General features: G+C 38.9%; 1 long non-coding RNA gene across 5 annotated transcripts; it reads right to left on the bottom strand.

The window, feature by feature from the left end:
• Positions 1-387: 387 nt before the first annotated feature.
• On the bottom strand, positions 388-27,646 carry LOC147158495 (uncharacterized). Of its 5 annotated transcripts, XR_015090940.1 has the most exons (5): positions 27,485-27,646; positions 27,347-27,417; positions 25,916-26,009; positions 10,115-10,166; positions 388-894 (listed from the first exon to the last, which is right to left on the bottom strand). It is a non-coding gene; the product is annotated as an uncharacterized LOC147158495 (long non-coding RNA). The 5 variants fall into 5 exon arrangements; XR_015090941.1 differs by lacking the exon at positions 10,115-10,166; XR_015090939.1 differs by lacking the exon at positions 27,347-27,417.
• Positions 27,647-27,655: the final 9 nt, after the last annotated feature.

The raw sequence follows: 27,655 nt of genomic DNA, 5'->3' as shown, positions 1-27,655 counted from the left end.
CAGGAAAGATTACAAGGAGTGCAGAAGGCAATTCAAAGATGAATAATCCCCACAGAGCAAATTGCTCTTTACTACTACTTTAAAGTTTAAGAGAGTCACGATGCAAAGATGCGCCCGTAAAGTGATAACGAGAGAATTTTACAGGCTGGGAATGAAGACATCCACTTAGTATTGTGGAACCTTCAAAGTCGAACCTAATCCCGAATCAGTGGCGCTAAGTGACTCCAAAATACACATTTTTATTTGTTGCATTACCGTAATATCGTTATTAACTGCACAGAAAATATTTGAACTCATTTACTGCCATTAACGGCTATAGACGTAAAAAAATTATTTGAATTATTTCTATTAGTTTTACATTTTTTTCCACTTTTGTTAACAAGAGTATGAAAACGTAGAATTTTTTAAATTGTACATTTAGAACAGATCTAAAATTTATATCTAGTTAACTAGTGAAATCATGTGATTAATTACAATTAAAAAATTTAATAGCACGATGCCCCTAATTTGGAATCTTTTCTTTTCTTTTTTTAAATCGCGTCAGGCAATTGAATTTTCACATGACTTCAATAGTAAAAACATGTTAAACTAATATAATTAGTTAAAATTAATTGTTGTTGTCTATAGCCTTCAATGGCAGTGAATGAGTTAACTGGGGTGGCATGGCTCAGTGGTAGCATGGTTGTCTCCCAACCCAGAGGTTGGGGGTTCAATCCGCAAACCGTTGTGACCATGTCGAAGTTGTCTTTTATAGATACTGAACCTTCAGTCGCTCCTGATGCTGCGTGATGCTGGGTGAGTATCGATACCAGGTATTGGTATCGGGTTGATACCAGGATTTATTTCAAGGTATTGGCACTTGTGACAGGGGCCTTCTTGCGCTAGTTTTATGATCTGGAACAAAAAATTAGAAGAATATTAAATTGCCATTAATTTCATGCAATTAAAAAAAATATATTTAAAATTATTGGTGATTTTTTTTTGGAGGGGGGGGGGGGATTGTACGCATCAAAAGTACTACTGATATTGCTTATTGGTGATTAAGAGCTGAGTGTTCGTATAGGTATCAGGTTGAAAAGAAGTGGTATCGAACATCCCTCATTTTAACAATCCCGTCTGTCATCAAAGTACAAGGAGATTTGAACTACAGTAAAATAATAATAAGACTCAAATAAAGTAAAATTACTCAACTTTTTCGGATTTTTACTGAGAGACCGTATGTATTGTCGAAGTAATTTAAAATATTTGCGATAGGTAAAATTAATTTATTATAAATGGAATTGATATTTCAAGCAGCCTGTTGGGCAAGTGGTTCGCACATCTGCCTCACCGCCTTCTGTGTTTGAATCTCGGCTGTGATGACATCACACACAAAAAGCGCAAAACCAAAAGGCAAAAAAACCTAAACCAGAGACCAATTTAAGATTCTTCCATCTGACATATTTTTGGGGGGGGGGGAAATAGGAGCAAAGGCATAACCGGAGAAAACATGCAAAATCGACACAAGAAGGGCTGAGCTGAGATTTAAACCTGGCAGTTGAAGTCACGCAAGATCATTTTACTTAAGACACTTTGGGCTGTTCAACTCTACAGAAACAATTCTCCACACTTAAAAGTCCTCATTAAAAATATTTAAAAAATGAAAAAAAAAATGTGTCACGTTAGAACTAGAGTAGGACATTGCTCAGTGGACACTCTCAGTCTTGTTATTTAGTAAAGACGATGGTGGATTTTGAAAGAGGGGGGGGGGGAAAAGAGTGTAGTAGGGGGGAAAGTAGGGCATGACTTAATGTCTTAAGGGAGTTTTTAAGCCACTCTTAAAGGCTTAGCTCTCCCCCATCACACCTAAATAATGAAACATTTGTATCAAGTCTGGCCCTAATGGCCATATCAGCATATGAATGCAGCTGCAGAACGTTTACACATGCAACTATTTCTTTTCTTTCTTAATCTTTGCACCAGTGAGAAGATGACTCCAGTACATGGCTTCTATCAGAACCAGCCATGACCAGCAGGTGTCAGTGCAGCCCTGAAAGGCTGACGTGAAACCGGCTGAGTGCTGCCAGTGCAGAGGGGAGCGGCCTGCAGCCCGACTGGCCAGCCAGAGCCGCAGTGCATCAAACACAAGGAGGCTAAATTGCTATTAATAAGCAAGAGCAGGCTCCACTGGGCAGTGTGACCTAGCGCGGGATTTATGGACCATCTCGCCGGCGGGCACCTTATAACTCATTCAGCAAGATTCATTTTTAATCATCTGCTAGCATCATATAGCAGGGACACGCATTTGTTCCACGCCATGTGACCGATGAGTGCGATGATCAGTCAGAAAAAAAAAAACAATCAAGAGGAGCACCTCTTGAGCCAAGCATGGAGACGAGAGATGATCACGAGTGGATATAGTATAAACATTTGCATTGATTGATCATAAGCAAATTGGGTTCCATATTATTGACGAATGGTGGAAAAAAAGTAGCTTGCAAAGTAACAAAAAATAAGAATATATTGAGAATTATTGTCAAAGTTCATCCCAAATGTTTCTGATAGGGTTGAGTTCAGAGCTTTTTCACACAAAGGTTATATTAGTTAACGAAAACCAACAAAAAAACTAAAATTTTAAAAACATTTCTGTTAGCGAAAAAAAAAAAATCTTTCAAAAAACAAAAGTAACAACTATATTTTACGTAAAAAAAAAAACTATAATCAGTTGTGGTAAAAAGTTGTGGTCTGTTTTTTTTTTTATCTTGCCCACAACATCTTTTTTTTTTTTTATAGAAAATGTAAACTAATAAAAGACTAAAATTAAAGCATTTTCGGGAAAAAATATAACCAACCCAAATTAAAACTAAATTGAACTAAAAATAAATAAATAAATATTTCAAAATGGAAAAAAACTAACTAATTATAATAAACATTCCAAAACGATTATAACCCGGTTCCACACCAAAGTCATCTAACCACCTAATCTGATTGGGCACAATCAAGCTGAAAAAGAGAATGACCTTTGATTGAGAAATCGATCAAGATGTATTCAAACATTATTGTGGAAGTTACAAACCTCAGGGTAATATTGGACTCAGAGCTGAATTTTAACAACTACATTAAATCAACAAGATCAGCACCTTTTTACTATCTAAAAACCTAACAACAACAATGCCTAAATCAAAAGGAATAGTGTCTAAATCTACTTGTAGAAACTAATCCACGTGTTTGTCTCCAACACGTTAGAGGACTTTAACGGCCGACTACTCACTTGGCTTTTTAAACAAACTAGAAGACACACGAGCATAAAATGTCAGCTAACTCAAGGGTGACCATATTTTAATTTCCAAAAAAAAAGACACTTGGCCCCACCACAAGATACTTAAATGATACTCAAAGTTGATTCAAACCTTAGTCTCTTTTGAAGAGCCTAACTATTGATCTTTTTTTTCTCCTTCTTTTTTTAAATGGGGAGAACCGGGATCGATCTCATACCCGCCGCAGCTCAGGATCTTATTTGAACACTTAGGAAGTAAAACATTGGCCTACTTTTATCTTTTGAAAAAGGAAAATACTTAAAAAACGATATAACAAAAAACAACACGTACACACAAAACCCGCCTTTCTTTTCCCCCTACATTCCTTGCAGTCTAATGCTGCATTCGAGGAATGTGGGAAGTCAGACATATCCCCTCTTGGAATCTCCCTGTTCCGACCTCGTTTGAAGAGAATGTAAACACCAAAGATGGCTCTGGCGTTAAAATCATGCCAAAAACCCACAAACACACAAAATGTGATTTACTCCCACCCAGCAATTCGCGTTTTGCAAATGCAGTACAAAACATCATTCACAAACTAATGCATTTTGTTTTGCACATAAGAACTGTAACTATCAAATAAAAACATCCTGCTTCAGAAACAAATACGGCATGTTTAACACATACAAAGAAACATTCCTTCAAGTATTCAACAAAAATATTTGGAGTACAAAAAAATATCTTCCAAGTACAAACTAAAATCTTTCAAGTAGGAAAAAATATCTTTCAAGTGCAAAAAAAATCCTTTCAAATACGAAAAAATCAAATTCTACAATTACGGATAACAGCAACGTGACTTTTGGCACTAATATTATATTCTTATATTCTTAATATATTGTTTGTGGGGTTTTGACATGACTTTAACTCCATAAATGGCTGATTCCGATAAATTGTTTGTTGTTCTGGTTAACACAGTTAGTCGAAATCACGTTGGGTTACGTAAAGGGACTTTTTTCGAATGCCTAAATGAATGTTATAATAAATATGTTTAGAATTTGCCATTCACGGTCTCAACAGGGTTGAGTCAGATTGAAAGATTTTCTCCTGACTCGGATTTCCGACTTCCCACTTTCCCCGAATGCAGCATAACAGTCGCAGTAACATGGTTTACTCCGCCTACCATTTGTCGCGCTATGAAAACTGGACATTTCCCCAAAAAATATTAAAAAACCTGGATGCAAAAAGTAAACAGTAACAGAAATTAGGTGTGGTAATGGTACACAAGTTAAGAAAGTTGCCACATATCCTTGTTTAAAGTAAGTGAGCACGGGTGGGAATACCAAATTACTGAATGATTTTAACACTTTTAGCTTGTTATAAAAGGACATACAGTCAAAAAGTCAACCCCCAATTTATTTTGACAATAATATGTTCTAGTCTGAATATATTATTCTGGTTAATATTGCGTTAGTGGAATATGAGTTATGAAGCAAAATCCAGCCGTTTTTTATCCACTGAGGATGACATCGATGTTGCTCAGGTCTCAGGTAACAACCAATCACAGCGCAGCTTCAGAAAACAGGTGAGCCCTGAGTGGTTGTTGCCTGAGCACTGAGCAACATTGATGCCATCTTCAGTTGACAGCAAGTGGCAAAATGGCCGCCCCCTGAGATGGATAAAAACAGCTGGATTTTGCTTCATAACTCATATTCCACAAATGTAATATTAATCAGAATGTCATATTTAGACTGGTGAGGGTCACATACTGTATAATATATTATTGTCAAGAAATCTTTAAGGTTGACTTTCACTTTAAGATCTCTCAAATTTTTGGGCGGGGTGCTTAGATGTATTTTAGATGTGCTTCAGCACCAACAAAAATGGGCTAGACACGCCTATGTTATGATTATTCGGGGAATATTTATGTGCGGCCAGACAACAGTGGCGTGACTGATTCATAAGAAAGAAAACAAAACATTAAAGACGGTTTGTGTTAAAATGTTGACAGAGGCAATGGAGGAAATGGGAAGAGACACCAAGCAGAAAATTGCGAGTGAAAAGGATGCAGGGAAAATGGAGCAATTAGCGGAGGGAAGGCAGCGAGCAAAGACAGCCTCTCATTGCTGCAATAATTCAATTAAAAAAGGAGCTGCTTCTGAATTGGCGGAATATTTTCCTTGACAGCAGCCAGTGTTTTGGGGTCATGGCTGTGTGGCTGGAGCAGACCTCCTGCCAGGCTGAGCAGGGAGGATGAAGAAGGCGTCCACCCCGGCAGGGGGGACATGAACACTAATTCAACATGGCTTGTTGGTATATTTCCACGCTGCCATTAATGTTAATGGCAGTATTTGGAATCCTGCTTGAATGGAAATCAGAGGGAATATTAATGAAGCTGGCGGACTGATCGTGGGTGGAGCACATTAATATGCATCCAATGGTGCGTGCGTGCGTGCGTAGTGAGGAAATACACTTCTCACATATCTATGTTTGTCTGGCGTTCGACGAAATAGTGATGGCTAATCAAGCTGCTGGCGTGTGAAGTGGTACGCCACGCGGATGCTGGCAGCTGCTGATAAAGTGCAGGTTGCCACCTGCCGCAACAGCCCCCCCCGTCTGGGCTCCTCGGCGGGGGCAAAAGTGCCACGCCACGAGTGGCGGCGCAATCTCTACTGGAGAGAGTTTGATCCTGAAGGAACACAGCTGGGTTTGCTGTGACATCCTGCCATCCAATTACCTGCGCACGTTGCCATGGTTACAGGTGGGTGGGGTAAAAGTGTTGACGACGGTTCGATACATCATGGCAGACAGGCCGCGGAATTTTGCTTCTCATGAAGAAATGTGTACTTGAATCTTGCTTTTCAAGGTGAGTGTGGCAGCCAGTATTTTTTTTCTTATCTGCTTGTTTTCAGCTTTCGGCTTCTGCAGCAGGACGTGCACTTCAAATGGCCCCATTTACCCACCCATCCGCTTTCTATACCGATCATTAAGTGTCACAGGTGAGTTAGAGGCTTTCCCAGCTGAGTTTGGGAGAAAAAAAAAAACGGGGACGCCCTGGACTGGTCACCGGCTAATCACAGGACAAATTGGTGCAACATTATAAAAACTTTTCCCCTACCACACCACATAGGGATGTCAAACATAGCAGCAATTATTTTTCTTCACAAGAACCAGTGACAGTTCGTTTAAGGTACATGAGAAAATATATTACATATCTAGATATATTTAATACAGTAAGGCTGCAATTTACGATTATGTTTGTAATCATTTAATCTATTGATTATTTTGTTGATTGGATTCATTTCATCAGTCCACTTTCACGGAGGACCTTATAATCGGATATTTAATATTGCGATGCTGAAAATCTTCAATCAACATGCAGTGGGGGCCCAAAAATGGAAAGCATCACAATTCAGAATTTTTAAGAAATCAGGGCACTATTTTAAAATGATTTATACTTTCACCAGTTTGAAATAGAAAAATAAAAAAAATTAAAATAAACGTCAAAATCCAAACAAATCTGGAGTTGAGCAGTATCTATAAGATTGCGGGATGGTTCATGATTATGTTTAAATGCATATTCAATTTATTGATTTCCCAAGTTTCAAATGTGATCCCAACTTCATCTCCCAACCTCAATCAATCAACAAATTTGTTTTCATTCTGTGAAGAAGTAATCCTACAAACAACTAATTTGGTATTTATAAGATTATTCTGGTACTACCCCCCCCCCCCCCCACACTGGCTGTAATGGATTAAAGCTACTTGTGATAACAAAAAGAAACAGATTGCTGCCTTCCGCCTGATTTACCAAGTCGTCTCTCAACTCTATTGTGTGGGGAGAAAGCCAAAATGGAGGAGAGAAACTCTGCCCTGTAGGGGCTCTAAAAGCTTTTCACATGCTACCACTTAACCAGTCTCAAGCAATGTCTACACATAATGGTTTTTCCAACAAGAAAAAATCAGATTAATAGATTTTTGGCCATTCATCCACATACAAACTGTTTTCGATGGCTAAAAAGTGACTTTCACTCACCAGGGTGTCATTTTTTTTTTTCAAACCCATATTCAAGCAACTATCATGTGGATGTATTTTCTTCTTTTTATCATGTTCGGTCTGCGGGCACCTTTATTTCCTTATTTCTACTTGTTGGTTCTTTGTGTACAAGTGAGACTAAATTAATGTATTTTTTTATTGCAACTTTTCATGAATGCATTTGACTTTGATGAAATGCCATTTTATTGAACACATTATTACACAGTCATCATTGCTTTGAGAGTGTAGGACTAAAAAACAGTTGGACTTCAATTCACTTAAAAAATTTGGAGGTTGGCCATGCCTTAAAGGGGACACCGTATATTATGAAAAAGTCACTTTTTATTGCTTGTATACAATTAGTTGGGTCTCTGGAGTGCCCACCCACCCATTAAGTGTGAAATTACACAACCAAGTAAATCTCTTATTAGCTGCTTATTTCCAAAAATGTTCCTGTGAGCAAAAGTCTTCCAAATTGCAACTTTTTAAATTAGCGAAGCAGTAATGTCACCATAATTAAAGTACACCTAATTAAAAATAAAATAAAAATTACTCCCACATAGAGTTTGTCCACCCATGACTTGGCAGCAAGTCCTGGCAAAGATATTCCATTTCAAAATGACGGTCAGATTGCAGAACATAGAAGCACTGTCATGTCAGGCCAAAAGATAAGAGCTGTAATGTTAGCACAGATTAGCTCGTTAACAGTTTCAGTTTGTTTGCAAATAATAGATGGCTTGGTAGTGATGTATGATATGTCTACTATGTACACATTTTGGACATTGCTAATGATATTGTGTAGCGCACCTTACCTAACCTCAAATGAGCCTGTTTCAACAATTTTTTTGGGGGGCTTAAATCCTTGGCGCAGTGAAAGCAAACAAGTCGGCGTCCAGTTACTTTTGCCCAGTGTTAGTGTTTCGGACTCTGATAGTGATAGTTGACTGAGCAGAAGTGTTAGTTCTGTTAAGTCATGTTGTTGTTGTTGGCTTTACTTTGTTAAGCTTCCTAAGCTTTTCTTTTCTATCAGGCTAAACTGGATTTGACCAACCTTTTGATTTGGATCTTGACAGTCCAATTTGTCTGTGATATTGGTTAGCATGTCTACTTAAAAGCTTTGAATTTGCATGGAAAACATTTTCGCGTGGTGTTTGCATGTTCCCAAAAACTATTATTTTGACATAATTAACTGAATGGATGGTTTGTGCCATTTGACAAGTGAGAGAACTTGAAGCATAACAGCTACAGTATGTCCTTCTATAGCTGGTAGCTTGCTAGCTAGCAAACCAGTTAGTTGTATTTAAATTATTCAAACATAATTTAAACACATTTGAACATATTCACAATTATTTTCGAACATACTTGCAAGTACGGTTGAACATACTTGTAGGCTAAATGCTACAAACATAGCATATTTTACCATATTGCCACAGGGTATTACGATACATTAGTGTAAGAGAAACATATTTGCTGCTGAAATGGAATGGAATATGAATATAATATATAATAACACAAGCTACGACATCTTATTCATTCTCCTCTTTTACCACCGTTGACCTTTTATGTTAGTAACATCACATTCTGGAGCATTCAAATAAGGTGTTGGCAGCCCAAAATTTTAGCTCACTGGTAGCGCTCTCGCTCCCAAACATGGGTTCGTTCCCCGAGTTGGTCCATCGCGGGAAGTTGTCTGCTTGAGAATTAGATTAGAGTTCTCAAAATTAATCGATTAATTGACAAGTAATCGATTAACAACTATTTTAATAATTGAGTAATCGTTTGGAGCCGATTTTTCAATAAAAAATTGTCCAAATCCTCTGATTTCAGCACATCAACAGTAATTATTCACTAATTTCTGTAGTCCTCTATGAAAGAAGACTGATTATCTTCAGTGTTTAATCCAAAATCAGACATTTGCAAACATCTGTTTTTAATTTGGAAAACAATGACTGAACCGGTAACATAGTACAACATCTATTCCCCCCTTTTTTTAATCACTGTAAAAAATATGAAGTACGAAATGAACACTAATCACTGGCTAATAAACAGTAATGGGGGTGGGGGTGTGCTTTTGTAATACAATTTAATGTAAACTTAAAATGAATCTGATGAGTCGATTAATCGATTGAATAATCGATTCTAAAAATATTCAATAGTGAAAGCACTAAATTAAATCTTGGGGCAAAAAAAGTTAGTTATATATGGAATTTTTTTGAGTAAACTTTGAGTATCATTTGAGTATTTTGAGGCCGGGCCGTATGTCCTCTTTTTTTGGAAATCAAAATATGGTCACCCGGGGCGGCGTGGCTCAGTTTTAGTGTGGCTGTCTCCCAACCCAGAGGTTGTGGGTTTGATCCTATGCCATTTTGACCATGTCAAAGTATCCTTGAGCAAGATACTGAATCCCCAGTTGTTCCTGCGTCATCAGTAGGTGAATGAATGAACCAGCTAAGTGGTATAGTGGTAGAGTGTCCTCCCTGAGACTGGGAGGTCGTGGGTTCAATCCCTGGCCGGGTCATACCAAAGACTAAAAATGGAACCCATTTGCCTCCCTGCTTGACACTCAACATTAAGGGTTGGAATTGGGGGGGTTAGATAACCAAATGATTCCCGAGCGCGGCCGCTGCTGCTGCTCACCGCTCCCCTCGGGGGACGGGTCAAATGCGGAGAATGAATTTCGTCCCACTTAGGTGGGTGTGACAATCAGTGAATCTTAAGTAGTCGAATGTAAAGCGCTTTTGGGGGCCTTGTTATGTGGAAAAGCGCAATATAAATGAAGTGTCATTTAAAATATAACCTGCACATGGTATGGTTCAAATGTAGAAGCAACCGGTCATTTATTTACATTGTCTTGTCTGTGAAGCTCTGTGATCACGCCTCCACTATTGTCAGCCGATCTGAGAAGGAGAAATGACAACGTTATTTGGCTCCCATCCAGTGCTTAATTGTGCATCTCTGGATACTCTTTCCAGCAGTAAAACACACAAGCATCCCAAGCACCTAATCAGAAATCATTGTGACAAGGCAGTGTGTACAGCCAGGGGGAGATTAGAGGACTTGCAAAGTGGGCTCGGAAACATCGCTAAAGAGTGGGCAGTGAGCCAGTTAGCGAGTTAAGGTTTGAGGATGAGCGTGTGGATGAAGGCCAGTTAGCCCGAGATGAGCATGTAGGTGGGGGCATGTAAACGCTACTCCGCAGGCACGGCCACAGCGTACAAACAGCGGAGGGTGCTTTTACCCATAATGCATTTTCATTCCAGGTGTATGTGTTAAACTTCAACATGAGAGTGCGAGAGTGAGCAAAAGAAAGCGAGAGACAAATTCAGCACAGTATTGTACTTTGCCAAGTGGAGCAGAAAAATTCCCCAAGTCCTGCCAACAAGACAAGTGTGTGAACGCTGCTGTGATTTCTAAAAACATTGGAAAAAATAATGGCGACATAGAGCGGCGAGAGTCGGACAGTCGACTGCAGCAAAAGCAATACAGGGCATCTGCTGCTTTGCGGAAGCCAAATTTAACACCCAAGTCCGATATAGTTTGATCAAATGAACAAAATAAGACCACATACGGAGAGGGAAGGCAAGCCAGGCAATTGCCCGGAGCATCGAACTGAGACGAAACGATAGTGGCAAATGGGAATGTGGACTGTATCTATTTCATGATGTAGTGATGCCAGTTTGTCCCACCAAGCATCACAAAAGTTAACTGTACAATATTAACTAATAGGGGTGGGAATCTTTGAATGTCTCACGATTCGATTCGATTCCGATTTTTGGGTCTGCGATTCAATTCAGAATCAATTTTTGATTAAGAAAGATTTTTGATTCACAATGATTTTTGCTTCAATTTATAGATGTGCAAGGAATTGTAATGATCTACTCCAGTCTGACTCGCTAATGCTAATTAGCGCGCTACTGGCGGCGCTTTTATCACTCAAAAGAACGGCTCCATGCTGGAAAAAAAAAAAAACTTTTATTGGAATAACTTGATCGTGACTTTTTCTTTCTACTCTCTAATGTGGCTACAACTTAACAGTGTATTAGACCGCGTGGAACCACACTGCCCCCCGTGGCCAAACCGGGTACAACATGAACAGCGCTCCAAGTAAAGGCACGACAGTATAAAATAATTTAAATACAATTATTTGGGGACATTTAAAATCGATTCGTACTAAATGAGAATCGCAATTTTTATGAGAATCGATTTCTTGCACACACTGGCAGCCATGTTTCCGTCAGCCTGCTCCAGTGCAACTGTGGCTACTTAAGTAGCCTACCGCCACCGCAATATAAATCTGATGCATTGTTATATTATTATTATTATTCAATATTTACCACATCCAATTATCTTAACACCACTAGAGGGCAAGGATAGAAAAAAAAACACAGAGGAAAGAAAAATAATAAAACCTTTAGCCCTTGAAACCTTGAATAAATAGATTCAAAAAACTATTCATAAGGTACTTTTAAAATTGTTTTCCATTATCTTGTTCTTGCACTGTATGTTCCTTTCAGTCATTTTAGTAAGCTATTTTTTCATTTTTATTCTTGTCCAGAAAGGCTCTCCTTAACTTTGTTTGTAACTGCTTTTAAATGTACTTTTTTAAATTTGAGTATGTGAAGCATATTGCGTTATGTTGTGTATGAAATCGAAATTAAATCATTATTGATTATTTTTTTTATTTTTTTTACACTGGTTAACGTCTAAACATTGTCAGTAATTTCTTATTAAGATCACTGTATATTAACTGCCCCCAAGCCGAACCCCCCCCCCCCCCGCCACCCCCACCTTGAAAAAAAAAATCCCCCTTAAAAATTCAAATTATTGACAGGATTTTGCAGGATTTCATGAAAAATATCTTTCCTTAACCGTCGTGCAGGTTTTTTTTTTTTTTTTTGCGGGAGCCTCTGAGCCTCTTGGAAATGAAAGTGTTGAACAATAAACGTCATGATGAAATACTTTTTGTCCCTTCAAGGAATTTGCCCACAACATTCAGTTTAGCAAATCAATCTTGCCACACTTCAGTTCAGCGCAGTTCAAATTACCAACATGTTATGAATCAACATTTACCGGGTTTTACAGCCTATTTGTGTATAATTATGCAATCCTACAGCTTGAATTCCCTTTGAGGAGAGTTAAAAGAGCCTCTTGCACAGTGTGCGTCACTGCTTTTGCTCTCAATTGCACCACTTTGCAAACGAAGGTTTATCCATTCAGACGAAACCAAATTTCTGCCTCAAAACTTGAGCCCGACCGATATGCATTTTTGGAGGCCGATGCCGATTTTTGGCAAAAAAAAAACCATTCATCCCTGCACTTTGTTTTTGTTAAGCACAAATTATGTTACGTGAAATTCAAGCCTCTTGCATTTTTATTACTCATTTTTATTTTAAGCGTTAACCTTTTTCTTTTATATATTTTCATCTTGTGTTATTTTCACAAGTCTTGGGACTTACTGGGCTAACCGGGTACGCCTTGGGGATTTATTTTGTGCCATGTCATGTGGAAATGTGTGTTAAAACAAACAAAAAAATCCTTGGATGTTTGCATCCTTGAATTTAGAGAAAATAAATGCTTTGAATCCTTGAAATATCAACTTTAAGTATAACCTGAAAGGACAATGACAAAATAAAAATAAGAACGTGAAATAAGAATAGAATATATGCAAATAATAGCAACTGAAAAAACAGTAAGAACAAATACTGACTGTTGCTGTGCATTTTGGCCTCATGAGGGCAGTATGGTGCCATCGTGTACACACTTAAAATGAGTACGGAAGAAAGTTACGATTGAATTCTATTAAAATAACTTATTTTTCACACATTGGGAAGAATTTGAGCCTTTGCGTCACGTTATCTTAGTCTCCCGAAGTTGATGCTAACCTCCGGTTAGCATTTGAATGGGATCCTTCCTCCGCTTTTAGCATTAGTGCTAGGCTAGTGATGTTTTAAAGAGAAGCATGTTTTGTATTTACAGTGGGAGTTATTCCTATTGTTATGTTTTTAGTTTTACAGTTAACTTCAACTGGGATGTCATTAAACAGCTTAAAGGACGCTCGGGGGACAACAGAAAAAACTGAATAACATACGCTACACACTTGCAGTTGCTAATCATAATACGCAAACAAAATGGTGCATCCAGGGTACTTTCACAGCGTCGGAAACTTTGTGTTTCTTCGATAACGTTTATAAAATAATCGGCCATTTGGCCCAATTGGCCGATTGTTTTGGCAGATGTTTGAGGGGCAGTAATCGGCCGATTATAATCGGTGGCCGATTAATCGGTCGGGCCCTACTCAAAACATTCCCCTCCTACTTCTCAGACACCAATAATGATGATTACTTTGGTTATGACGTCAGTTCGGATAAAGAGCAAAATAATTACTAATTCATCAAATTGTTCTTCTTGTCTTTAAGACATTTGAACCATAAATTAAAGGGTTGTAATTGTTAAAGATGATGAAGACCTCCATTGTTGGATAAAACTTTAAAGAATTTGCAGACGTGCTGCTATAGACCAACCATGTTTGATTATCTTCACTTTATCACTTGAACTCATTCAATCCCAGCCATTTTCACTGAAGCAACAATTTTGACTGATTTTGCAAGGCGTACAGAATTGCTATAAAATCATGGAACCTACCAAAAGGAAAGATTAGAGTCTCTTCTTTCATCAGGAAAGAAAAGTATATTTCTATCTGTTTCTGTTTTGCAGCAATTAGCATTAGAACATAGCTAAGTTTCATCATTATTCACAAGTCTGTTTGGAAATGTGGGTAAATGAGCTTGTTTGCAACATGGCCCTGGTTGATCTCTTATACTTAGCTGCCACCTGCTGGCCGTTTTTTTTGTAATAACTACCATTGCTTCAACCGTTCTCTGCAGTTGAGAGGCTGCATCAAAGCCTTCTGTATGCTCTAGCATAAAAATAAAAATAAATGTAAAAAAACGTATAAATATGTCTTTGGGACACTTAAAACATTTCAAATAGAACATATATATATATATATATATATATATATATATATATATACATGTTTTGGGGAGCAAAGGAGTTAATATCCATCTCCAAAGTATATGCCATTACACACATCACTTACTAACAGCGTGAAGAAGTGACATCTTCCGTGTCATTTTGACAAAGATGGCTCTGCCAGTAATCACATGTGACACTAAATTGCTATTGGCATACATTATGAAGGTTCCAAGTGACACCAAAGCAGCAGAAGTGACAGGTAACTCTTCACCTTTTGTGTGCGCAATTAACTCCTCACAAGTTTAAATTGCTCTCTCGTCCAAAAAAACGAATGTGGCGAGAGTTAATTATTAACGAGTGCTGATCAAGGAGAGAGCAGAAAATAGGTTGTATGAGCTCATACTCCAACTCAGTGACAAGCCAGAATATTCCATTACAAAAGGGGAAAACTGGAATATGATCTTCAGATAAATGAGATAATGTTCCGCTTTTTGTCTTCCGATTTGATTCTGGTAATAAAATTAGCTGCTGCTTTGTCTTTTATGTTCGACTTCTCAAGTTGGGGGACTTCTCATCTTTCTGTCCTTTAAAAGTAGCAAATGCCTCACTGGTCGCAGCAGGCAGCCATTGCGCAAGAACGATTGTTAGTGACCTTGGCCTGGTTCTGTGGGCTTCAGGGGACACGACGTCTCGCGGCGATGCTTTCTTTTCCACCAATCCCGATTAGCGGGCGGGCAGCAGGCAATGGACGGGAACTAAGTGTCGCAGTGCAGAAGGCCATCAAGGATCCGAGAGCTACATTTTCTGGCCAGAAGAGGTGTTGGGAGGGGAGGGGAGGTGATGACGGGGGAACCATATCCTGTGGTGCATGAGGGGAGGGTTCTCAGACGAAGATAATGGAGGGACAGTTCAACAGAGGGTCAAGGAGGACAAAGGATCAGAACTGAAATCAACACAAACGAGGAATGGGCATTAAAGAGATATTGCAAATTGTTTGGAAAATGAATCATTATCAGTTGTTGATAAACAACAAAGATGTAAACAAACCAGGGATGGCCATTTGAAGTAAAGATTGGTCAGTAGGGGTCTATCAAAAAACTGATGAACCGCAAAATCGAGTTGTTTTTTTTATTTAAGTGCATCAAATCAAAATGAATTGAATCATTCCACATACGTATCAAATCATCTTTTATTGTAAATATAACTCAGAAGGAATCGAATTGAAACAAATCGACTCATTACACATACGTATCAAATCTTTATTGTAGCGATATAACTTAAAAGGAATCAAATCGAATCGAATCATTCCTCATACGTATCGAATTGTCTTTTACTATAAAGATAGAACAGAAGGAATCGAATCGAAATGAATCGAATCATTACACATACGTATTGAATCGTCTTTTATTGTAACGATATAAGTTAGAAGAAATCGAATCAAAACAAATTGAATCAAATCGAATCACTCCACATACGTATCGAATCGTCTTTTATTGTAGAGATGTAACTTAGAAAGAATCGAATTGAATCGAAACGAAACAATTAATTCCACATCCATATCGAATCGTCTTTTATTGTAGAGAGCTAACTCAGAAGCCGTCGCTGGAGGTAACAACAGCACAACTTGAAATACCTTTAAAATGGAGCGATTGCTGTGGGAAATTAACGAAAAGGACGGTGCTACGGACGAGTCACGGGTGTCGTGAAGTCGAAACGACGTAGGTGGCGTACGACGGAACTCGAGGACTCCCTGTACTGTATGTGTGTAAAGACAAACAAAAAGTCTGCCCTCACTTCTCCTGCCCTATTGTGTTGAAAAGCAATCATCGCTGTCCTAAGAAGTATTTCATACGTTACACTAGACTCTGGCAATGACCTCACACATCGAGTTGAAATGATCTGATGGCAGGATGCCCTGTCACTGAATAAAAGCGCGCACAGTTTCAGCCAGACCGAGTGTCACTGGGTTCCATGTATAAAGCAAAGACGCATAAATGCCAGGTCTCCTGTTACAGCTCCCTTGTGGCAATATTTCAGAATCGCCGCGTAAAAGGGTCTATTGATTAACCATTGGAAACTTGCCATAGATCTCTCCGAGCAGTAACACAGGCTGTTGTCCGTAGCAGTGGTTTCTCAAACATCCTAAACCAATCTTAACCTTGTTGGGAGGTACCGAAACTCACCAGCAGCCTTTTCATCAAATCTGGCTCTCATCATCTTGAATTCAGAAAGTATTGTGTTCTTGTGTTTCCATCTCCATGCGGCGGAAGGAAGTGTTCCTTTGGTTTAGCGAGTTGCACTGGACTAGAATTGCTCAACTTTGAATCCCATCACTCAACTCAAGCTATATTTATAGAGCACTTTATAACAACCACCACTATTTTCATAAGTTCGAAGCCAGGGGGCAGCATATAATAAAAAGAGCAGAGGCCCCACGATTGAACCCTGTGGAACACCTTATGTTCCAATATTATTCATGCCACTTCAAATTGCACATATTTGTCGGATCACTTTCTTTTATTTGCGCGACACAGTATGAAGGAATAAAACAAAAAATATAGGCATTTAATTCAAAATGACTTCATATTTACCAAGTTTGAGCATTAAATATCGTGTCTTTGTAGTGTATTCAAATGAATATAGGTCAGGGGTGTCAAAGCTGTATCATTTGAGGGCCAGATAGAGGAAGGATTTGCAAATCATTGTTTTATTTACTTTCATACACAATGTCCCAACTCCACTGGAATTAGGGTTTGTGGAACTAAACTACTACACTGTACATAAGTAGACATGCTCAGTTACCTTGTTTTATATTTACAACCTCGCATTTTTTTTTCCCCCACACAAATATTTCATGTAATTTTAACATTTCAAGGCCACCAACTGGATGCAAAACTCCTCAATGATTTCTCATTACAATGTGGAGAGAATCCGACCACAAGCTCCTGTCTATCACGCTACGGCATAATTGGCAGCCACATTTCCCGTGTCCTTGGCTCCTTCCTCTTATTCCCCCGCACACTTAAAGTAAGTCTACCCTGTGCTGTATTGTAAATCTTTCTCCTCTCTATTCAAATCCCTTTCAGCAAACCGGTGCCATGTCTATGCCACGCAGAAGCACTGCAAATATTCTACGACGCTCCCCGACTTCATCCCAGCCTGCTTTATTTCCTCTTCTTCATAAAGCGCGGCCAATCAAGCCCAGTGCTAATGTGATGTCTTTCATATTGGCAGATGATTATTGACTGGGAGTCCTTGCGCTGATAATGGGGCTCCATCCTCCAGGTGCTGAAGCATGTGCGGAATGTGGCACGGTAGTTCATATAAATTCCGCTTGTGCCTTTCACTCCGCTGGAGCTGCATAGGAAACACTGTAAAGCAGTTATGTATGCAGCCAAACACGCCTTGTGGGTGCTTATGAATGCATGCGCACACTGCCGGACATGCCTATTTATGAAATCCCTGGGCAATATAGTGCTAAAAATACTAAATCGAGCAAGGGGTGTGTGACTGCTTCCTCTGTTTATGAGCCGCCATTGTGAACGCGCACACAGTCAGTTTCACTACGATTAATAAAGACTTGATGAAGGGAGAAGAAAAAAAAAATCAATGATGTTCATTAAATAGAAATCGGTGACAGACATGAAATCGAAAGCTCCCTTTGTTGTGTTACAAATCCCAAGAGAGCACATAAGCATAAGAGTAAATGAAGAGTAACTAGAGCTTGCTGGTGGCATTTGAATTCATCGTCGCTGATTGACAAACTCGAATGCAAATGTTATGCAAGTGTGGAAAATGACTCGCCCTCGACAACAGGCTATCAATTATTTCGCGGTTGAGAAATTTACCGTACATTTTGCTTTTAAAAAACAATTCATAAAATGTCTCGATACTAGCACCAGCTGGTTAATATCGGCATTGTGCCGCATTGTTATTCTGGATAAGCAACACCGGCCCGGTGGTGAGATCGAGTCAACACCGCAATATTTCTGTGACATCACATCCGCCCCAACATGGTGACGAGCATTAAAATGAACCAGCAGAATTATTTTTGGGCAAATATAAGACTAGACACAAAATTGGAACATCAAATATTTATCAAACTTAACAATGTTGCGCCGTTTCCTCATTTAAATGCAAATTGATTGAACTTGTACGTTAAATACAACCAAACTGCGTTTGGATAGTGATTCTTTTGCATACCACTAGAGGGAGCTCACTTAACATTAACTATTTGTCATAGTTCAGTTTATAAAAGGCAGAGGCACATAAATGCCGATTTTGCAGGATCTTGGTGTAAAACTGTTTCTATGCCTGACGAGTAGTCTCTTGTGAACAAAATGGATGCTTGTGCAGAAAACAATGCCTCAATATCATATCATTATAATTTAATTAGAATTTTAATATGATTTTCTAAAAAAAAATAAAAAATAAGTCCCACGTGGCTATTATTAATTGTAGCTCGTTTCTTTTTTATCCACACTTATCACATCCAATGATCAACCCCCTAAGACTTCTAATTCAACAAGCATTACATTTTCACCTTTGTTCTGCACGAATAAAGAAAACTCAACTTGAGTAAATCCTGCGAGGAGGCCGCTTTGATAGAGGGCTTTACGTCCCTCTCGAAGGGCCCGAAGCTGTGCTGGCAAAACAGCCACAAATCAATACTGCACACATCTGTCAGGATGTGATTAAATTCTTACATTCCCTTGACATCACTGACAACCCAAAGATATGTCTCGTTTGACTAATTAGCAGGCATGACCGCATATGAAATCTCACCATATACTCGCGGAAGAAAATGGGCTCTTGCCAGCTGTGACCGGACGACCACTGATAGTAAGCAGAAGTTTAAACTGGGTACAATTTTAGAAGTGCTGTGGGGTATTCCATGCCAAATCAACCCCCCCCACCCCCGCCCAAAAAAAACAAAACAAAAAAAGTTTAAACATTTTTACTTGGCAGATTTTGATTTGAACTCATTTGCTCCCAAAAACGTATAAAAGTGTTCTATTTTAGATTTTGCCATGGTCCCAAAAACGTATTTATACGTTTGTATGTTTATTTTACTTTTTTTTTTTTAATGCTAGAGCATACAGAAAGAAGGCTTTGATGCAGCCTCTGACCTGAAGAGGTCACTTAAAGCAATGGTAGTTACTACCAAAAAAAAAAACGGCCAGCAGGTGGCAGCAGAGTATAAAAGATCAATCAGGACCATGTTGCAACAAGCTCTTTTCCCAAGTGCTTTAAACAGATTTGTGAATAATGATGAAACTTAGCTATATTTTAATGCTAATTGTTGCAATAGGTTGGATAGGTTGAAATGGAATAAACTTGCTGCCCAATGCGCCACCGACGCTGATAGGACTAAGGTCTAAGGTCTAAAGGTAATTGTTGCAAATCAGAAACAGATAGAAATATACTATTTTTCCTTAAGAAAGAAGAGACTCTAATTTTTATTTAAGTAGGTTCTATGTTTTTATACCAATAGAACACAATATTCTGTGTGCCTTTTAAAAACTGTCAAAATCCCGTAAAACCGCCGGGAGCGAAGGGGGTTGCTTCAGTGAAAATGGCTGGGAGTGAATGAGTCTTGGTGTATTTGTTGATAGTGCTATCACAACATTAAATCTAAAATTTTAGATCAATCGGGGAAAGGGTTTGGGAGCTAAGGTCCATTGAATTGTCACCATTTTCAGCAAAAAAGGGGCGTGGCCATAACATTGAACCCTTGTCAATCAAATCAGGAACTATTGGGTCAATTGTCACGAAACAGGTATCATTGGAACGTGTTTCCAAATCTGCAATCATTTAGAAGAGCGGTGCATATTTTTTTCGTAACCATTTTGACCTTTTTGTTTTTGCTGACTATGAAATTGACCTTGAGATTATTTTGTTTTTGTCAGCGGTAAACATTTGTATTCGTCATTTGGCCCTGCTTAGCACATTTTAAAATTGGTAACAGGTATTCATTTCCTTCCACACTGTTCTTTGAAAAGACTGAGCCTTGAAAAAGTGGCAACACCCTCATTAGTAATCACAAAGGGGACACATTGTCAAATGACCAAATGGCTTCTACATTAACCCTCCATCACCAACCTTTTATAACCTTGCACTTCCACCCTGGTGTGTAGAATTGATCTCTCCCCACCTCAAATGCCAAAGGTTATAAATCTAACAGCGACCCGAGCGTAAAAACACAGCCAGAGATCAACGTTTACAACCTACTGTTGGCTATATCGCTGACAGTGTAAAACAACATGACCAAGCAAATCCGACTCCGACTACTAATGCTAGCACAAATTAAGGGCTGGTGAATGTTCTGATGTTGAGTGTACTATAAAAGCTACCGGTGGAGTTTTCCATTATATTTGTGTACTGCACGGTTCTGTGTGCAATGACATTTCCCCATCCTCCACACAGAAGAGACTTTTTACTTGCAAGCTGACATATGATTTGAATTTGAGGTTAAATTGTAAGCAATGGGATGGCAACGAAAGTGCCCGTACTATTTGATTTGTATATGGAGCAGTTTCCCAGTCAGAGAATTTAGACATGCGGAGCCGATACATCAATTCATCGAGGCAATGAGCCATAAAAAGTATGTTTTGCTGTAGCAAAAGAGCTGAGGTGAAAAAGACCAGTGGCAAAAAAACTGCAAATTGATATAAACAGCAGGTTAACACCTGCAATAAAGTTTAGCAATCATTTGTCAAACGCAAAGACCTCTCACAGTGAAAAACATGTTTTATATGTCAACCAATTTCCATTTTTGACCTTGACTGGGCATAAGATTCCGTTTCAATTTTTTCCCAAGAGTCAGTTTACTCACTTTTGAATGAGGACATATTTTAAAGTCTTGCAAGTCGTGTTGTGCATAAGGCTTATGAAGAGTGGTTGCTTTTTGACGATCAGCTGTATTTGTTAGGTTTTAGAAATGTGGCTGGTGCAACAGTGAACTTTTTTTGGGCATAAATAAGCCAGACGAGCACGCTAGCGTTTCTAGTATGAGGATTCAGGGTCCACAGATGGTAGAATTACCTTCCGCTTGATTGGTTTTGACAGTCAACAACAGTTTGAAATGCTTTGCAACCAACACCTACACAGTGACCCAAGCGCACTGCGTAAACAGTCAACACTGAAATCGTTTTGAATTTCCATGGCAGGCAATTAAATCCTGCCACGCAGCTGAACTAGACAGACCAAGACAATTGCAAACAAATTACAGTCGGCAACTGATCTATGAAACTCCACAGGGTGAATGGAATACAATCATTATGAAAATGTCCTTTGGTCGATTTTACGGTAGCCGTTGTGGCGCATTTTCTTCACAGGTGCCTTGTATTAGGAGCAGGTAAACTCTTAAAACAATTGGGTCAAAAGTAACCCAACTATGGATCAAAACTTACACTTTATGAGTCAATTTAACCCAACTTTCTTGGTTGTTTTGTACAATATAGCCCAATTTTTTTACCCAAGGTTTGGTCAAATTAACCCATGTAAAGGATCTGACCCAACTTTCTGGGTTGTTTTAAACAAAATTATCTTTTTTTCTTTTCTTTTTTCTTTTTGCAAAACAACCCAGAAGGTTGGGTCACATTGAGCCAAGCAGATGATCTGGGTTAAAAAATTGGGTTATTTTGTATAAAGCAACCCAGAAAGTTGGGTCACATCGTCTACTTGGTTTAATGTGACCAAATGGACCAATACTCTACTTGGGTCAATTTGACCCAACTTTGAGTAAAAAAAAAAAGAAGGTCGTTTTGTAGAAAATAACCCAGAAAGTTGGGTCAGAATGTCTACTTGGCTTTTCTTTTCTTTTCTTTTTTTACCAAAAATCCAATCAAATTGACCCAAGTAGAGGATTGGTCCATTTTTGACCAATACTTGGGTTATTTTTGACCCAACTGTTTTTAGAGTGTATTATTTGAGGAATATTTCCCAAAGTAAATATCAGCCTCAAATAAAGTCCACCATTCTAAAAGAATTACGGCTCGGGATGGAAAGTTAGAACTGTATTGTGTATAATTGGCATTTTGGGCCCTAGCTATTTCACCCAATTTGGGTTACTTTGAACCCAGCGGCTTTCGCAGTGCGTAATTAATTTTGTTTATGATGAATCTGCGTTCCTGACTACTTAATCATGCTACAGATAAATGTGAACTTTGGTTGGCACCGCAGCACGCAGGCCTCGTTGTTGTTCAACGTTCAGGCTTGACAGAGCGCATACTTAGCGTAATGATCCATCGGCCGTGCGTCTAATGAAGATATATATTATATGTGAACGCTTGCCCACTCCATTGGTTTGTTAATGAGCATATTTGTTTGCATGTGCGGGTGATTGTGTGTGTGGTCGAGTGTGTGCACGTGAGTTGAATACAGACGGCTTCGCCACCCCGGAGAGGTGGGGTTAATGAGCCAATCAAAGTCTATCAGAGAAGACATTAAATACTAGCCTAGATAGTTCACTGGTCACTCACTCTGATTTGTTCTTTTTTTCCCCCCCAAACTCACTTTTACGCTGCACTCGTACCGCCCATCTCATCCTCTCTGCCTCCCCCCTCCCCCTTCCTTCACTTTGCGCTTCGCACTCCTCGCAGATTAGCGTTAAGAGGAATATTAGAAACGGCTTCAAACACGGCTTCTTTTTGCCCCGGATCATTTAGGAAGGTACGTGTCGATTTTTGACCTCCTTTTGAAGCCAACATGGACAGCTGAGAGAGAGCATCAAAAAGTGGAGGGCTTGCTATACCTCACTATAGAAGCAATGTTTTGTTCCATAGGTTGTTTTTCATTTGTTTTGGGTAACAGTACAAAAAAAATCCAAACCAATTTAAAGGAGAGATTTGAGTGGTGTTTTATATTTAATGCAGAATGAATAAATAACGAATACACATGACCCATCATCCTTAAAGTGCTTGTTTTGGCTGGCATAGGCTGATTCTTTTTTTATTGGTCTATTGGGGTAGCTGTGTGACGTGAAATTTTACAAACAAGAATCCAAATAATTTTGTAATGAATCACAAATGGTATATTTTGTCTTTTCTACTTATAACATTATCAATGGAGAAAGAGTCCGTTTGGTACATTCCTAAAATCACCCTTGATTTTCGCAAAACAGAAAATGCTTTTCTCAAAATTCGTACAAATAGCAATACACTATGGATTACCGGGAAAAGCTCATTTTTGCTCAAAATCCTTTGTTTATCTTTTAAAAGTAAATAAAAGCAACATTGCCTTTTGTAGGGGGCTGCACGCACATATAGGATTTTTGCAAACAAAAACGGGGTGGGATGAACTGACCATTAGGCCAGTTCAACAGGGCGATTGTTATATTAGGCCTCTTAATGATTAGATAGGTGACTTGAGCTAGGACGTTGTGTTTCTGTGACCTTCCTGGCGCACTTATCACCATCATGTCACACATTTTCCCATGGCTTAGGCTGAGTTGGCCCCCCGAGTGGGTGGGCCACCAAGACAGTAGAGACTATTTTGAATAGATTAGACCTTCTTCCGCATTCAGCAGATAAGGCTCCACACAGCTGTGTACTCGACCTTTCTGGCATCCAGTAAATAGTTCAACTGAGAATATGCAATTTCCAGATTGTTATTACTAGTATAGCGAGCATTAAAGACAAAGGAACCGGTGAAAGTTTCGATCGGAACTTTACACCGCAGTGCTTTGATTAGCATGGCCACCCGCCAATACCATTCGGTGCAACATCATTGCCCCCCTTTTTTATAATGATTAAGTATACTCACACACAAACATGCATCGATCATCATGTATTCAGTCGAATCATGAGAACTTTCCATCCCTCAAACTATATACCAACTTTGTGCCGTGCGCCTCCGAGACTGCTGCTTCAACAAGCACTTCAGATTCACCTTTGCAGTGCGCAAAAAGAAAAACTCACACTTGTCCTCTGTGGTTTTCCCGCAGATGGGAATAAATCCCGCGAGGAGACTTGCTTTGATAGAGGGCTTTACGTCCCTCTCGGAGGGGCCTGGAGCTGCGCTCACTAAACAGTCACAAATCAATACTGCACACATCTGTCCGGCTGTGATTAAATCCTCCACCTATTGACGAGCGCTATGCACGCAGGCCAAAACAAGCAAAGCATGCAAACGCCTTGCACTTGATGAGCGACAAATGAGACCCGTGTACTGTATGAAGTGTTATATTTATTACCGGGCAGCAAATCTAGCATGTCTCGCATGACCTGAGATGATTTGGACATACGGGCCATTTTCTCCTGCAGCGACGACAGCGTTCAAGACACATTGCCACAACTGTGTGTACTTTTACACACACAAAAAAAAGGCATCCTACGACGTATCAGATACATGTCACAATGTTGACTTAAAGCATCTGGTGATGTGTATATTATTATTTTGCAATTAAAAATGCAAATGCAATTATACCATCATCATGTGGCAGAAAAATAACCAACACAAATCAATATCACACTGTTTTTTTTTACAATACAGTACATCTTTTCAATTTTCACTCAATTTTACGAATTATTATGAAAGACTAACATTTTTCAACAATAGTATGAAGACAGAAAAACATATTTTATTGTACATTAAGAACAGATCAAATATTTGCGATTAATTGTGAGTTAAATATTGTAGTCATGCGATTAATTACGATTAAAAAAAATTAATCGCCTGACACCCTTAGTTTACACCTTTTAACCTTAGTGGCATTTTCCCAAGAAAAATCTTTATTTTCACAATTGCTCTTATTAAACAAATATTTATTTCTATTGTTGGTGTAAGTTAAGTTGGAAAGAAAAAACTTGCAGGAAATTTTTTTTGTTTGGTATAATAAAAAATGAAGCAAAATTTATGAATAACTCATAACAATAAGAATAACAGGGGGGAGTTTAGACTTTCAAAAACAGCACAATTTGTTGCTGCAAACTGTGCATCACCACGGCAACAGTGTGCGATGAAATAAAATGCGTTCGATAAATTGAAAATAGAATTATACACCCAAGTTTGTTCAATCATTAACATTTCATTGTGAACGAGCAATCCATTTAGATTTGTCAATAAATTGCCAAAACAACATTCACAAGTATACATTTATGAAAAACAGGAAATTGATCAAATTGTGTTTTGGCCTGACGCCAGCAATATTATTTTGCGGAACATATTTATAGTACACAGATGAATACTTGCATCTTTTTGGCCACAATAGCCCCCGCCACAGCTGAGGGCCACAAGTGGACAAAAATTCATCAAAAAGTAATAATCAGCACGAAAAGGCAGCTGATCTGCTGCTGCATCCCATCATTATGTAAATCTTGGAACTTAGCTTCCTTCATCATCAAAGACCCTCATTTTGATAAATTAGCTGCTCTCCGCCTGTGGAGAAACAACAGAATAGAAGTGGATGGTTGCTATGGAAACTATGCAAAGAAACCATTTTAGAGACAGCGGGCAGCAGGAGCACGTGCGTGCGTGTGCGTGCGTGTGTGTGTGTGTGTGAGGAGAGCAGCGTTGCCAATCAACAGGTGCAGTGGTAATATCAGGACCCGCAAATGGGATTGCAAATTAGATTTTTGGATGCCGCCACATTGAGCACTGGATTAGTGTGCCAAATAATGCCGTCGGTGTCAACCAAGACCGAGTATGAAACCGAGAGCGCCTCACTTACCGTCAACGCTGCATATGGACCTCATTAGTCGATCACTCCCCAGCTCCATGATAAAATAGCAATCAGTAGAGTGCATACTTCTTCCAAGAACCATCTGTAGTTTAAAGCGGAGTTTGCAATTAGAACAATAAAAAAATAATTTTTTTGGTCATGTTTGTCAAAACAAGTGATTATGTTGGCAGTCCGACATAATGGCTCCTTCTTGTGCCTCATTCATAGTGATTGTGAGCTTTTTTTTCCTTTCTATAATCGCACAATAACACTCTAAAATACATATTTCTTTGTCAGTCCTGATATGTATGCAAAATGTCATGTTTACACCATCAAAATTTTCCATGGCAAACAGTACGTCATCTTTAGATGAACCAAACAGTTTCAAGACAATCGGATGAAATCCAAATTTGAAAGAAAATTCAAAAGGCGGGAACTCCTGTTAGCTTTAGCAAATGGCTGTCACATTTTGAAGATCTTGGTGAAACGTACAGTACAACTGGGGCTGTTTAATAAAAAAGAAAAATGTAGGGGGTGCTACTGAGCAACTCTTTAAAACCCTCACAAAAACGAATACTATTTTAATCACTTTACCCAGCCTGATGTGCGTGCAAAGTTTCGCGCAGATGGCGTCACAAAGAATGAGAGGAGTTACTTTGATTGAAGATGGGTGTAAACACTCCCACAGTGGCGCATTCTGCCCACCTGCAGCTCCACCAAGCTTTTTAGTGGGATGTGGGACACTAAATGTTCTGTGCTGAGCAGAATAAGGCAGCCTGATAGATTTAAGCCATAGTGAAGTCTGTGTGGATGTAGCAATTACTGATGTCATCTTTTTTTCTTTTGCAGTACCTCCAGCTATAATTTGCTGCTGATGTGGAAATCCTACTCAAGGCAAAACCCTTAAAAGAATACATTAAAAATATAAATATTGTAGCATATGATGGATTCAGTCCATCCCTAGCGTCAAGTCGTCTTTTGCTGTGGCTAAAATGGACTTGATAAAAGATGCAAATGCAGGCGAGCGAGCGTACGTTCAAGGGCACATCAAACCCTTGACAACGATTCATGAATCAATAATCCTTGTCAGATGAAATGGCAAGATAAAGGGTTGTCTCTCCTTTGGGGTCATTTCTGTGTTGACTGGCCTCTTTTTATAAAATCACTCAACACGAACCTTAACACAAGATGGCTCATTTTTGACTGTATATTTCATGCATATTATTTGTTTAGTTTATATGTTTCCCTATAGTGTAGCAAGGTTCTTCATCTGATAAATAAGGTGTATGAGACAAATCCAGTCATTAGAATAGACTCATTACTGTTGTGATATTATTCTACATCAAGTAGCTTATTTGGTCAAGGTTGAAGCAACACGATGAAGACAAATAGCTATGACTTCACCTTTCTAACTTATGAAACCAATGTGTACATATATACCTGTCCCGTTCACTCCAAAAGTTTGTTAGTATCTGATTTGATGAACGCTAGGAGGCGTTTAGGAAATGAAACTGCAAAGGAAAAAAATATCAGGCTGACATTCAGAGTACTGTAATACAATTATCAAAACAAACTTACCACATCACCTGTAGTCCACGCATCCTTAGAGAAAATATCCAAGTGAATAAAGGTCTAACATGTATCAGAAACAAATAAAACACTCAATAAAAAGAGAAAACATCCACAGGAAGTAGCAAAGCTAGGTTTGGATTGCAGGACTACATGAACAGCAGATCCAAATTGAGTGCT

Source organism: Leptonotus elevatus, chromosome 18 (assembly GCF_054856555.1).
Source record: "Leptonotus elevatus isolate MCC_2025b chromosome 18, RoL_Lele_1.0, whole genome shotgun sequence".
Taxonomy (NCBI): domain Eukaryota; kingdom Metazoa; phylum Chordata; class Actinopteri; order Syngnathiformes; family Syngnathidae; genus Leptonotus; species Leptonotus elevatus.
This window is presented reverse-complemented; position numbering and strand designations above follow the sequence as displayed.